The sequence below is a fragment of the Nuphar pumila genome, chromosome 9, assembly GCF_984573655.1.
Source record: "Nuphar pumila chromosome 9, dmNupPumi1.hap1.1, whole genome shotgun sequence".
NCBI lineage: Eukaryota > Viridiplantae > Streptophyta > Magnoliopsida > Nymphaeales > Nymphaeaceae > Nuphar > Nuphar pumila.
In genome coordinates, this window is record NC_143257.1 from 67,892,052 (window position 1) to 67,904,332 (window position 12,281).

Sequence of the window (12,281 nt, forward strand, 5' to 3'; positions counted from 1 at the left end):
ATTGGATACGGATGTGCCAAGTATGAAGTCTTGAGCTAGACATCCTTTTGAGACCCAGAAGAGGTCAAGGCTAAGTCGTGGAGACTTAAGCGGTTATTCAAATCGCAGCACTGAAGAGGCTTGCACTAAGTCATGAAGACTTGAGCAGATGTTTAACTCATAGCCCTCAGGTGGCTCTTGCGATATACGCTAAGTCTTGGAGGCTTGAGCGTCGCTATTGCGAACTGCGACCCTGAGTGGTCATCGTATGTACTTGAGTTGAATGGATGTGTGATTGCTTGCTTATCAGACCATCAGTGGTTCTGACTCCGTTTAATGGAGATTTCAGGTGTTGGACCTGCGTTGCGATATGCGGAGCAAGGCGGCATCGAGTTCCAGGGTTTCTCTAGACAAAGTTGTACTACTTCCTTTTATTGAACCTATATTGCTTTTCTCAAGCAGTGATGTTGTAGTGGTCAATGAGTTGCTTGGCCACATACCTGTATTGTGCTCTAGGTTTTCTAAAATTGATGACTCATTATCGTCTGATTTCGCTGCTAAAAGCTTTCCTAAGTTTCGATGTAAAGGAAAAAAAAAAGAAATTCATGAAAATTTTAACTTAGCTTTGTTTTGGAAATATGGGGCGTTACAATCGAAGTTGTTAGAGCCTTTTTTCTTCCGCAAATTAAAGTAAGTTCACTTCGTTGATCTATCTCTTTCAAGTATTTGCTTGTTTGTATATAGCATATACCTTCTGAAGTAGTATCTGATCCTAGTTCTTGGTTGAGCTCTTTGGAACACTTCGGTATTCAACCACTCACCTCGTAACTATCGTCAGATATATATGTTGAATACACAGTATATGCGTTCTTAAAAATGGTATCTTACCCTAGTTCTTAGTTAAGCCCTTCAAGACACTTCGGTGTTCACCCACTCATCTTGTAACTCTCGTTAGATGCCGAACTTTGTGTATATCGTCCGGTGACTGCCATCGCGTCTTATATCGCCAAGGCCTTATAATTTACCTTTGTCGTCGTGTCGTATGATGGCAAGGCTCTCTGTTTTCTGTAATTTCTAATTATGCATTTCCGATTATACATTTACATTACACCGTCGCGTCGTATGATGCCAAGGCTCCCTACTTTCTGTAATTTTTTATTATGCACTTCCAATTATACATTTACTTACGCCATCGCGTTGAATGATGCTAAGGCTTCTGCTTTCTGCAGATATATATGTAGAATATTTCGTTCGGTTACACACCTCGAACAATAAGTATATGCATTTCATTTACGCCGCCACCATATAAAGCACATGCTTCTTCTTATATTACATATGTGGCGCGTAAATGAGCGTTCAAATAGTGATCAACTCTAAATCGCCGATGTGATTCCTTTACCGCTCCTTATTCAAGATTTTGCTTGACGAATGAAGCCTTTATTAGAAAGGTTTCGCTTTTTGGCAAAACTACTCTTTACGTAAAGACTAAGTCATTTGCGTATGGCTTGGTTATGGCCTAAGGTTTCAATCAACCTTGATGGATGCAAAGTACGCACAATGGTGCTCATCCATTTCCCGAGTTAAGCATAGCGATTTCCCACCAAAGAGAGGAGATTCTGTTGAAATGGACAAAAGAAACGCACGCTTTCTCTGTCAAAGAGAAGAAGTGCTGCATAAATTTTTTAAGAAGCTAAAAATAGCTCAGAAAAGAGCGTAGTAGGATACTCTGTCATATAGCGGAGTGCTACCTAGTTCATGGAACACTTTCTACAACGTAGAATGGATCGTCACATCCCTACCGTTGGAGCAGAGGAGGTGCTGATGAAATGGTTGGCAAAAGAGCTGCCAGAACCGGTTAAATGGCATAATGATTCTGGTTGTTGAAACGATGTCAGATCGGCCCGTCTCCCTGATACCTGTAAAGACACCTTGCTCGTAAGGGTTGCTGCGCCAGAGTAGTGATTGCGCCTTGACTAGGTTGTGGGATCATTGCATAAAAATACGTCGAGCAATCGATCCATTGTGATCGTGTCATATGCATGTTCATCGAGAGACTAATATATAACTAGACTCGTAAGGGCCTCAGAGCCAGAGTACGTTGTCCACCCAGAAGAGGTGAGATGCTCGTGATGGCTGCAGTGTCGATAGCAGAGTCAAGCATGCATATGAATAAAATGAAAAGACCTCGCGGTTGATGATAGTGTTAGGGGCACACTAAACGGGGTCGGGTACATACTCCTCAACGGTTGCCCTATAGGCCTACATTAAGTAGCTTGTCAGACCGGCAGACCCCTTCAAAATTTATCATCGAGGAAGACAGTGATGGTGTAACCTTGAGTGACTTATATTACCCTCGAACCTGATAGAGTTCATGATGGCCTCCGTCACTCAGATGTATGGAGGTCGTGGTTATCCTTAAATTCTAAGGATTGAACCCAACTACTGCAGTAGCAGAATGCATTCAAATACCTAGTAAGGACTTCTTCCGGTATGATTGTACCATTCTACTAAGGGGATGGGGTCAACAGGCCTCTGGGGTATCTAAAAATACATAGAATAATCAACCTCTAGATCATCGCATTGATACTCAGATATACCTCCCTTAAGCCTAGAAGGAGGGGTTAATTATCGAAACAAAGCATTAGCTTAGGTTCAACGATGCTTGAATGTATGAGTGGATGAACATTGTTGAGTTAGTCTTGCATAACCATTGTGAAGGTGTCATGATCAGTATACGACTAAACCGACTGGGCGAAGACCCATGTTGTATCCGCACGACTAAGCGAAGATCGAGGAGTTGTCCTTGGATGCGTGGGATACGGATGTGCCATGTATAAAGACTTGAGCTAGACATCCCTTTGAGACCCAGAAGAGGTCAAGGCTAAGTCATGGAAACTTGTGATCATCGCAAAATTTTTCCTCTTTTGTGGTTTCTCTCTCTTCCTTCTCTTTTCCTTTCCAGCCTCTATTTCCTCCTTTTGAAGGGAGAAAATATAAGACAGAAAGAAAGAGAAAAAAGAAAAGAAAGAAGAGAAGAGAAAAGAGGAATTCTTTTGCGGGGTCTCACTTGACCTTAATTTTGAAAATATTTAAGAAAATGACTCGCCTCCGTTTTTGAAATATTTGCAAAAAAACTGGGAGACGGGATTCGCTCGTCGGTATGAGGTTCGATCGTTCCTGGCGCCTTTACCAGGGGTAATCGAACCAAGGGTCGAATTTATGCCTTTTTGCTTTGCTAAAATATTATCTAAGAATTTATCCTAAGTCTAAATACACAAAGAATCATGCTTGTGCAAATGCAAAGATGTATGCTCTTTTTGAAAATGATTTGAAATTTTCTAAGTGTTTCTGAGATGAATCTGATACGGGAGTGAAGAAATGGTTTCTAACTTAGAACTTAAGATTTAAAGTTCTAAGTTTTTGGAATAATCAAGAGCTTGGGAAAATAAATCTGGATTTGGAAAGAGATGATTTTGAAGTTTGAGATAAAAGAAGAAGAAAAGAAAAAATTTGAAGTCATAAATGGACTTTGAATTAGGACTTTGAATCAAGATAGAGATGTAATTTGAATTTCAATTATAAAGCTTGAAATTGAGATAAGATTTGAGAAATTGAGAAATAGAATTGATTTTTTTGGATTCAAGGTAAACTTGGAATGGAATTCAGATTCGGAGATAGAATTTTGATTTTTTGAAATTTGGAGTTCAGAATGGAATTTTGAATCAAAGGTTTGGACTCTAAATAGAGTTGAAATTCAAGATGAACTGAATTCTGGATTTGGGATCCTAAGGGAAATTTGGATCTGAAATATGAGATCTAGGATGAAATTGTATCCGAAGGAATGGAATTCGGATGTGAAATCTGAGATCCGAAATGGAAATGAATTCTGTATCCTAAATAAAACTTGGATCTGAAGTCTGAGATCCAAAGTGGAATTAGGTTCTAGATCCTTGAATGGATTTGGATCTGAAATTTTGAATGGAATTGGATCCAATATTTGGAATCCAAGATGGAATTTGGATCTAAAGTCTGAGATCCAAGATAGATTTGGACTCTGGACCCTAAGATGGATTTTGGATCTGAAGTCTAAGATCCAAAGTAGAATTAGGTTCTGGATCCTAGAATGGATTTTGGATCTGAAGTCTAGGATCCAAAGTAGAATTGGGTTTTGGATCCTAGAATGGATTTTGGATCTGAAGTCTGAGATCCAAAGTAGAATTGGGTTTTGGATCCTAGAATGGATTTAGATCTCAAGTTTGAGATCCAAAGTAGAATTAGGTTCTGGATCCTAGAATGGAATTGGATCTGAAGTCTGAGATCCAAAAAGTAGAGATTTATAAGTGGAAAATCCGGATCCAAGTTGAGATTAGGATCTAACTTTGGATTTTTGGAATTTCAAAATTGATTTTAAGAATGATTTTCAAAGTCAAATTGGACTTTGAACTTGAATTTGGAATTTTATAAAATGAATCAAGTTGAATTTTAAACTTTGAATTTGATTTCAAAGTTTGGAAATGAGATAGAATTGAAATAGGAATTTGAAGAAGAGATATTCACAATCACTTGGATTTTAAAAGGAATTTTTGAAAATATGATGCAATTCTATCCTAAATGATGAAATGAATTTAAAGAATTTGAATTTGGTTTTTGAAAAGCTATTCCATTCTTTAAATGAATTAAAAATGAGGTTGAAGACATAATACATCCCTGACTATGGTCATTGAATGTATTATGTAATAACTACATTTAAATTCAAGTGAAGAATAAAATACATTTTGGTGCTTTTATAGAATTTAAAATAAAGTTAACTCTCAACATACCCTGACTATGGCCATTGGTATGTATATTGAATTAATTTTAAATTAAATTCTGATAAAAGAGAAAAATATTTACAGAAAATATAATGGTTTTTGAAAAGGATCTAGTGTAGATCTAGTGTTATTTTATAAAAGATAAAAATACTAAGTTTTGTTTACATCCCGACTATGGCCGTTGATGTAAATCGTCAACTTAGGATTAATTTACCTCTTATGAAATGGTACACGTGCCATTCGTGTTGCGATTTATGAGAATTTGAGAAATAAAGGCAAAATGCATGAAAAACAAGTAATTCATGATATTTACGATGCTCATCCATTCTATCTAAAACAGGGAATGTAAATTCTCATTATATCTAGCTATTACATTTCTGAGTTTTTGAAGTAGAGATTACAATTCCTAAGTTAAGAAGGAAATGATATTTTCTGTACATTTTCTGCAAAACAAAGTTAATGTAAAGCAATTGGCTAAAGACATGGAATATATCATGGCAAAATCATCATATTTATATACCTCTAATATATGTACTAATGAGAGAAATATCTATACATCGATTAAAGGCAAGCATTCATATTAAAGGGGAAAACATATAGGAAAAGAAATGTGTGTAACAAGAAGAAAGATGTATGTTCTAGACTAATGAAAAAGAACATATATACCTATATACATCTGAGCAGGATATTTGTATTGAAATGGGGAAAGACACTAAGAAATTGTATTGGATTCATCATAGTGCATACGATGAGGCATAGGGCCAAGTGCATGTGAACACGCATATGGGAATGCATGAGTGGTATTTATGTTGACTATATGCTAAAATGCTTATAAAGATACAGTCACTGCAATGGAAGTATCAAATATTTATGCATATGCTGATGTTCACGGAGATAAGCAAATATGGCACTGAAATGATATGCAGCCAGTGCCAGTGACAAGGTGTATTGGAGCTGGAAGAGAATGTTTCGTGAATATAAAAAAAACCAAGAAATTCGAGCAATTCTTAATCACCTGCTAACCAACAAGACCTCTGCAATAAGTGATAGGTTGTTAGGTCCACATACCATAAAATAAACACTGCAAAATATGTTCTATATCAAACTGATCAAACTTGACAGTCCATTTGTGGTTCTAATATAAAGCATTAACTATTGGTAATCTCTGTTAGGCATGGGAGGAAGATCTTTGTTTTGTGACGGAGGCATATCTCTATTAGGCATGTCCCTGCCCTGGTAACCATTGGTTTGGAAATTGCTTCCCTGATATCCACCCTGTTAATTGTTGGTTGGCATGCTACCCCTCTCTCTGTTCTGGAAATTGCCATCTCTCACACCTCCTATGTCCTTGTTAGGCATATCCCTGTTCTGGAAATCTTTCTGTGGAATGTAACCTAGAGCTCTTGTTGGCATGTCACGGGATGGCATAGTATTTTGAGCATTAGGAATAGGACTTTGAAAGTCTAGATTAGGCACTCCTGTTTCATTAGAACCCATGTCTGGCTGTATACAAAACTTGATACATGACATATACAAAAAAAATGGCTTCCTGTCAAAACAAATTTCTGAGAGTTTTGGCTGCCTTGGAAGTGAACTCATCCACTGTGAGCATTGTATAACTCCTTCTGTCAACGGTACACTTGGTAACTTTGGTTCTGATATAGAGATTGTGCTGAAGGGTGATAACTTACCAATGTGAGGGTGATGCTAACATATGAAGATGGAGTGATAAGTGTAAGTAATGAATATAATGCAAAGTGAGGCGAATGCAGGTGAATGCTTGTTGTGGCAGGTAACAGGGAAGAAGCACAATAATGTGTGGTTGAAGGTAGCATAGAGTGAAGGTGACGTTGCGAGCAATTAGGGAGTGAACAATATATATGTATATTTGCAGAAAATTACAGATAAAACCTGATGTATTGCAGGTAAAATTGCCAACCAATTACATGCTGAGACTCAAACAAAACAATCTTGGTATTGATACAACCTTTGGTAAATATAAACATGAGATTTCAAAGAATATGAGTGCTGATATTATGTGCTATAGAGAACTTCGATTAATCACAAAATCTCACCTGGTGAGGGAAAGGTAACCTCATACATGTATATCTGGGCAGATATTCTTGCTATTAAACACAACAGAAATTCCTGGTATTCTCGCTGATCCACCATGATAAAAATGAACATAATGACTCCAATCGACCATGGGTAGGCCTGATACAGAAGAGATTGTCTAAAGTGGAATATGCTGCGAACATTGTCGACATATGGAGATTTTACAGGGGTTGTAAGTATCCGCAGGGAAATGCTGCAATGTGTTAGATAATATGGATAGACTAAGGTCTTACAATGACAGGGTGAGACAGATGGACGAAACCTCTATTCTCACTCCATAGCTAAATCAATTCTTCTATCAAAGTAATCAGAGGAATATTCTGATAAAACTATCAACATCAGAAAAAAAAATTATTGATGCGCTGAGCTTTAATGAAAGACACTATTGGTTTTTCACGGTGTGAAGTTTCAGCGCAGAATTTTAACATTGGGATTCAACGGCAGAGCCTCATCCGATATCAGCAAAACATAAAAAAAGAAACACACAAACAAAAAAGAAAAAGGAAGAAGGCCATTCAGAATGTGAATCACAACATAGATGGGTTTACAATATAGATCACCACCTAGGATGGCTGAACATGGATGCTCCTTACTAGGGGTTAGGCCACAGAAGGTTTAACGAAAAAAAAAAAAAATGGATGATACCCAGATCTTAACAAGGTCCGTTCAGGAGGTCTCGAAGGCACTAGAGAAATCATAGGATAAAGAGGGAGTGGGTAACATAGAATAAGAGAAAACACAGAGAAATGCGACGAGATCTTGACATAGACCTTGAAACTAAAGAGCTTACAGGTCTGTGTTTAATCAAACGATGGTAATGGAAGCAAAAGTGAACATTAATCCAAAATGATGAACCTCATACAAAGTATAAAGGGATGAGGAATGCAAAGATACAGAACAACAAACAAAACAAATCAAAACTAGAAAGTAATCAAATAGCATAATCACAAGACTGTAACGCAGAAGCATACGACTCTAAAATTTGTAGAAATGGAGTGAAAATGTTGGAAGTATTCCTTCCATTTTTATAGCAATCGGGTAGAGCGACATTGCAACAAGCAATTCGCTATCACCAGAGATGCTTTTAAGGAGTGAAAAAGAAAAGAAAAAGATGAGAAAGAAGAAAAAAATAAGAAATCAAAAGAAGGCAGTCGAAAGAAGAAGGGGATATTCTTACCTTGTTTGTTGTTCTAGAGCTTCAAAGCTTGAAGAAAGAAAAGAAAACCAGTGGAGATTGGATTGTGCCTTTGTTGTTGAGATTCGACTTAGGAGGGATATAGTTGTTCAAACTTCTTCAATTGAGGCAGACGAGAACCAGGGAAAACGAGGGAAGGAGAAATGGAGAAGAGGAGAAGAGAAATTGCAGCAGAAAAAGATGGATACCCAATGGAGGAAGTTGATCGGTGATGAAGATTGGATCTTGTTTCAAAGGGATGGATGTGATAGAAGATGGATTTCTTTCCTTTCGGTGAGAGATGCTCAAGAGGAATACACTAGGGGAATGAAGGCTGAGTTTCATCGATGCCCCACCCCTTCTCTTGCACCTCTTCTTATCGAGGGAAGAGGAAGGACCGGGAAGGTGGGGGGCCGTTATACACAATGGCTGAGATCATGGCGCGGAAGGAGTTCGTTGGAGCTTTTCCTATTTTCCAAAAAGAGGATTCTTTTTTAAGAAATTTTTTGTAAAAATGGTTAAAAAGTGAGGTTTTCGGCAAAATGGCTTCAAAACTTGAAAATCATTCGTTTTTCTTGTAGTTTTTCTCAATTTTTTTGGTTTTTTATGTTATTTTTCCATTTTTTTGCATTTTTAGAGTAAAATCCTAAAGTTTTACGAGAAACCAAAGGTTAAAACTAATTTTTTTGTGTTTTTATAAAATATTTACAAAAAGGAGTTTTTCTGAGAACTCAAGGCGATTTTTGAGATAATTTCTTCAGAAAATGGATTCATGTTTAGATTTTTAGGAAATATTCGAGGTTTTATAACCTCGAACTGAGAAACATAGGGTTGGGGATCCAATAGAGTGCCAGATGAATTGCCCGAGCCATTTAGGACCATTTTTGGTATTTTTATAATTTTAATTTGGAAATCGGACAACGGGACTCAGATTTGGATTTAAAACACTGGGTTCAGACCTGAAATCGATTTTGAATGGATCAATAAGGTTTTTAATCCGGAAAATCTGAAGAATGACTGAAATTTAGCTTTGAAATCGCTTTGATTTTCTCAGAAGATGGAGTCAAGGCAAAAAGGGTCATTTTGCAAATCTTTGAAAAATTTGGGGTGTTCATAGATGCCCCTCTTTGTTACTAAGCCGGTTGAAAGTCGAGCTTAGTGGCAAAGATAACACTCCAAATTTTAAAAATGCCCTAGTCAGCAGATCTGAACTGGGTGTGGAAGAATTATTTTAGAAACATGGCTTCTCAAGCTTAAAACCTTATCCTGAATGGTTTCGGGGAGACAAAATCCTCGAAAATGATATGATTGAGTAGAAAATGAGGAAATTGTGATGGGACTCTGGTGAAAATCCCGAAATGGAGGGAAATCAGAATTTTGATCAGGTCTCATGGACGAGACAAGATACGCTTTTTGGAATGATTCAGGTTTAGCCCTTAACCTAGATGGGACGAAGATATATCAAAATGAACTGAATGAGGAAAGGATTATGCGAAGACCTTGATGGGACATTTTTGGAAAATATCTCGTGAAATGAAGCTCAAATAGGATCCTATCCTAGATGGATATATAAAGCGTGAATTCCTCGATGGGAAGAACTATGATGGGACAGGAGGAAAATATCTTGTCAAAAACGAGGAATCTCGTCGAAACAAGACTCAGGTTTAACCCAAACCTGAAAGAAAGATACCTTGCAAAGCGAGGTTCCGGGTTAACTCTTAGTCTGAATAGGAAATCTACCATACGGGTTTCTCAAATGGAAAAACCACAATGGGACCTTCGGAATTTGGACGAACAAATCCGAAAGGGGTTTTTGCGAAAGGAGAAATATAGAGTTCCCTAAAGCTTTTGAAAAGGGGGAAGAAATGGGGTGTCTCATTGCTGAGATTGAAATAGCTAATCAAATGATCTTTCGCAGAAGGTTCAGGTTTGACCCTTAACCTGAGTGGGGGAAATCTACCATACAGGTTTCTCAAAAATGGAGAAAGCACGATAGGACCTTCAGAATTTGGACGAACAAATCCGAAAGGGGTTTTTGCGAAAGGAGGAAATATAGGGTTCCCTAAAGCTTTGAAAAGGGGAAGAAATTGGGGGTCTCATTGTTGAGACTGAAATAGCTTTTGAAATCAAATGATCTTTCGCAGAAGGTTCAGGTTTGACCCTTAACCTTAGTGGGGAAAATCTACCATACAGGTTTCTCAAAAATGGAGAAAGCACGATGGGACCTTCGGAATTTGGACAAACAAATCCGAAAGGGGTTTTTGCGAAAGGAGGAAATATAGGGTTTCTTAAAGCTTTGAAAATGGGAAGAAATTGGGTGTCTCATTGTTGAGACTAAAATAGCTTTTGAAATCAAATGATTTTTCGTAGAAGGTTCAGGTTTGACCCTTAACCTGAGTGGGGGAAATCTACCATACAGGTTTCTCAAAAATGGAGAAAGCACGATGGGACCTTCGAAATTTGGATGAAGAAATCCGAAAGGGGTTTTTGCGAAAGGAGAAATATAGGATTCCCTAAAGCTTTTGAAAAGGGGGAAGAAATGGGGTGTCTCATTGCTGAGACTGAAATAGCTTTTGAAATCAAATGATCTTTCGCAGATGGTTCAGGTTTGACCCTTAACCTGAGTGGGTCGTCCATACAGAATTCTTCAATGAGAAAACCATGATGGGACAGAAAGAGATACTTCTTTCAGAGGCAACTCTTTTTGGGAAATATAAACAATGATAGGTTGCATCAAAAATGGATATTGAATGTTTATTTCATTCTTGGAATAACTAGAAAATTTTGCCAATAAAATAAAATTATAGCTGATTCAAACACTTGGAAATATGCATGTATGTGCAAAAGATATTCCCTCTTTTACCTAGAGTATTTCCCCCAAATGAGGTTAACTCCTCAGTTCTAAGAGTCAGATTCAAATTTTTAGCGTTGATGATTTTCTTCAAGGAAGCTATCCATTTCCTTGATATGAGAAGAGAAGAAATATTCTTAATTTTATAAAAGCAAGTAATGAAGGGATATTGATAAAAGAATTTTGCATGAGAAAAGATGACTTCTGGCAACTTTGGCAGTTTGATATCTGGGTGTTTTCCCACGATGATCTTTTTTTTGCACTCTTTTTTAGTCATTAGGCTTTCTCGGGCTTTTACATCATCCTTCATTTGGAGATGTCCTGACTTTTCTCTCTTTTTCACGGAAGGGTACGTCACAAACTCCTTCATCTTGGAGATGTTCCGATCCTCATTTTATCTCAGGGATTCTATTGATGACATTGGCTCAAAAGGTCTTTAGATGATAGCAGAAATCAAATATCTTTTAGGGTTTGTCGGTAGGCTCATCACACTCGCCTTCATCTTGATGGTGATCTGAACTTTCCCTGGAAGGATCCTTCACAAACTCCTTCATCTCGAAGATGATCCAAATCTTCTTTGGCCCTGGGGGTCTGCTCGCATATTCGTCTTCATCTTGACGACAGTTGAGAGATCCCTTTTGTGGATATTTGATTGCAACTCTAAACGAATGAGAAGATATGGGTCGAGTGGATTCTTTCTATAGCTCGAGATATTTCCACTGCCTGATTGCCAGAAAGTTATTTTAAAACATGCGCCATAGTCAAGATCAATATCAATTTGCTTTTGGCTTTTCAACATCATTGAAGATTTCTTTCATTGATCATATCGAGAACATTTCTTACATCCTTTTGGTTGATCAACATGAAAAGATTTGAATTTTACCTCTTTTTTGCAAAAAGTTTCACCTCTTTGGGAAGAAATATTAGAGGTAATCTGAGGAAATTCTTTTTGTGTAGTTAGACTTTTAGAATCAACTAATGTTTTAGCAAATTGGCAAAGTTTTCACGAATTTCTTGTGAAATAATCACTCAATATAGATTTTGATGAGATCTTAAGTTGCAATCTTTTGATTTTGGAAATACATGACTAGCAAAAGCTGGAACCTTTGAAATACATGACCAGCAGAAGCGGGAACGTTTGAAATACATGACCAGTGAAAGCTAGAACATTTGAAATACCTGACCAGCGAAAGCTGGAACATTTGAAATACCTGACCACCAAAATGCTGGAACGTTTGAAATACATGACCAGCAAAAGCTGGAACGTTTGAAATACATGACCAATGAGCGTTGATCTTTTGGAAATATATCAGATTTAAGTCAGATTTTGAATTTTGTAAAAGGAAAGAAT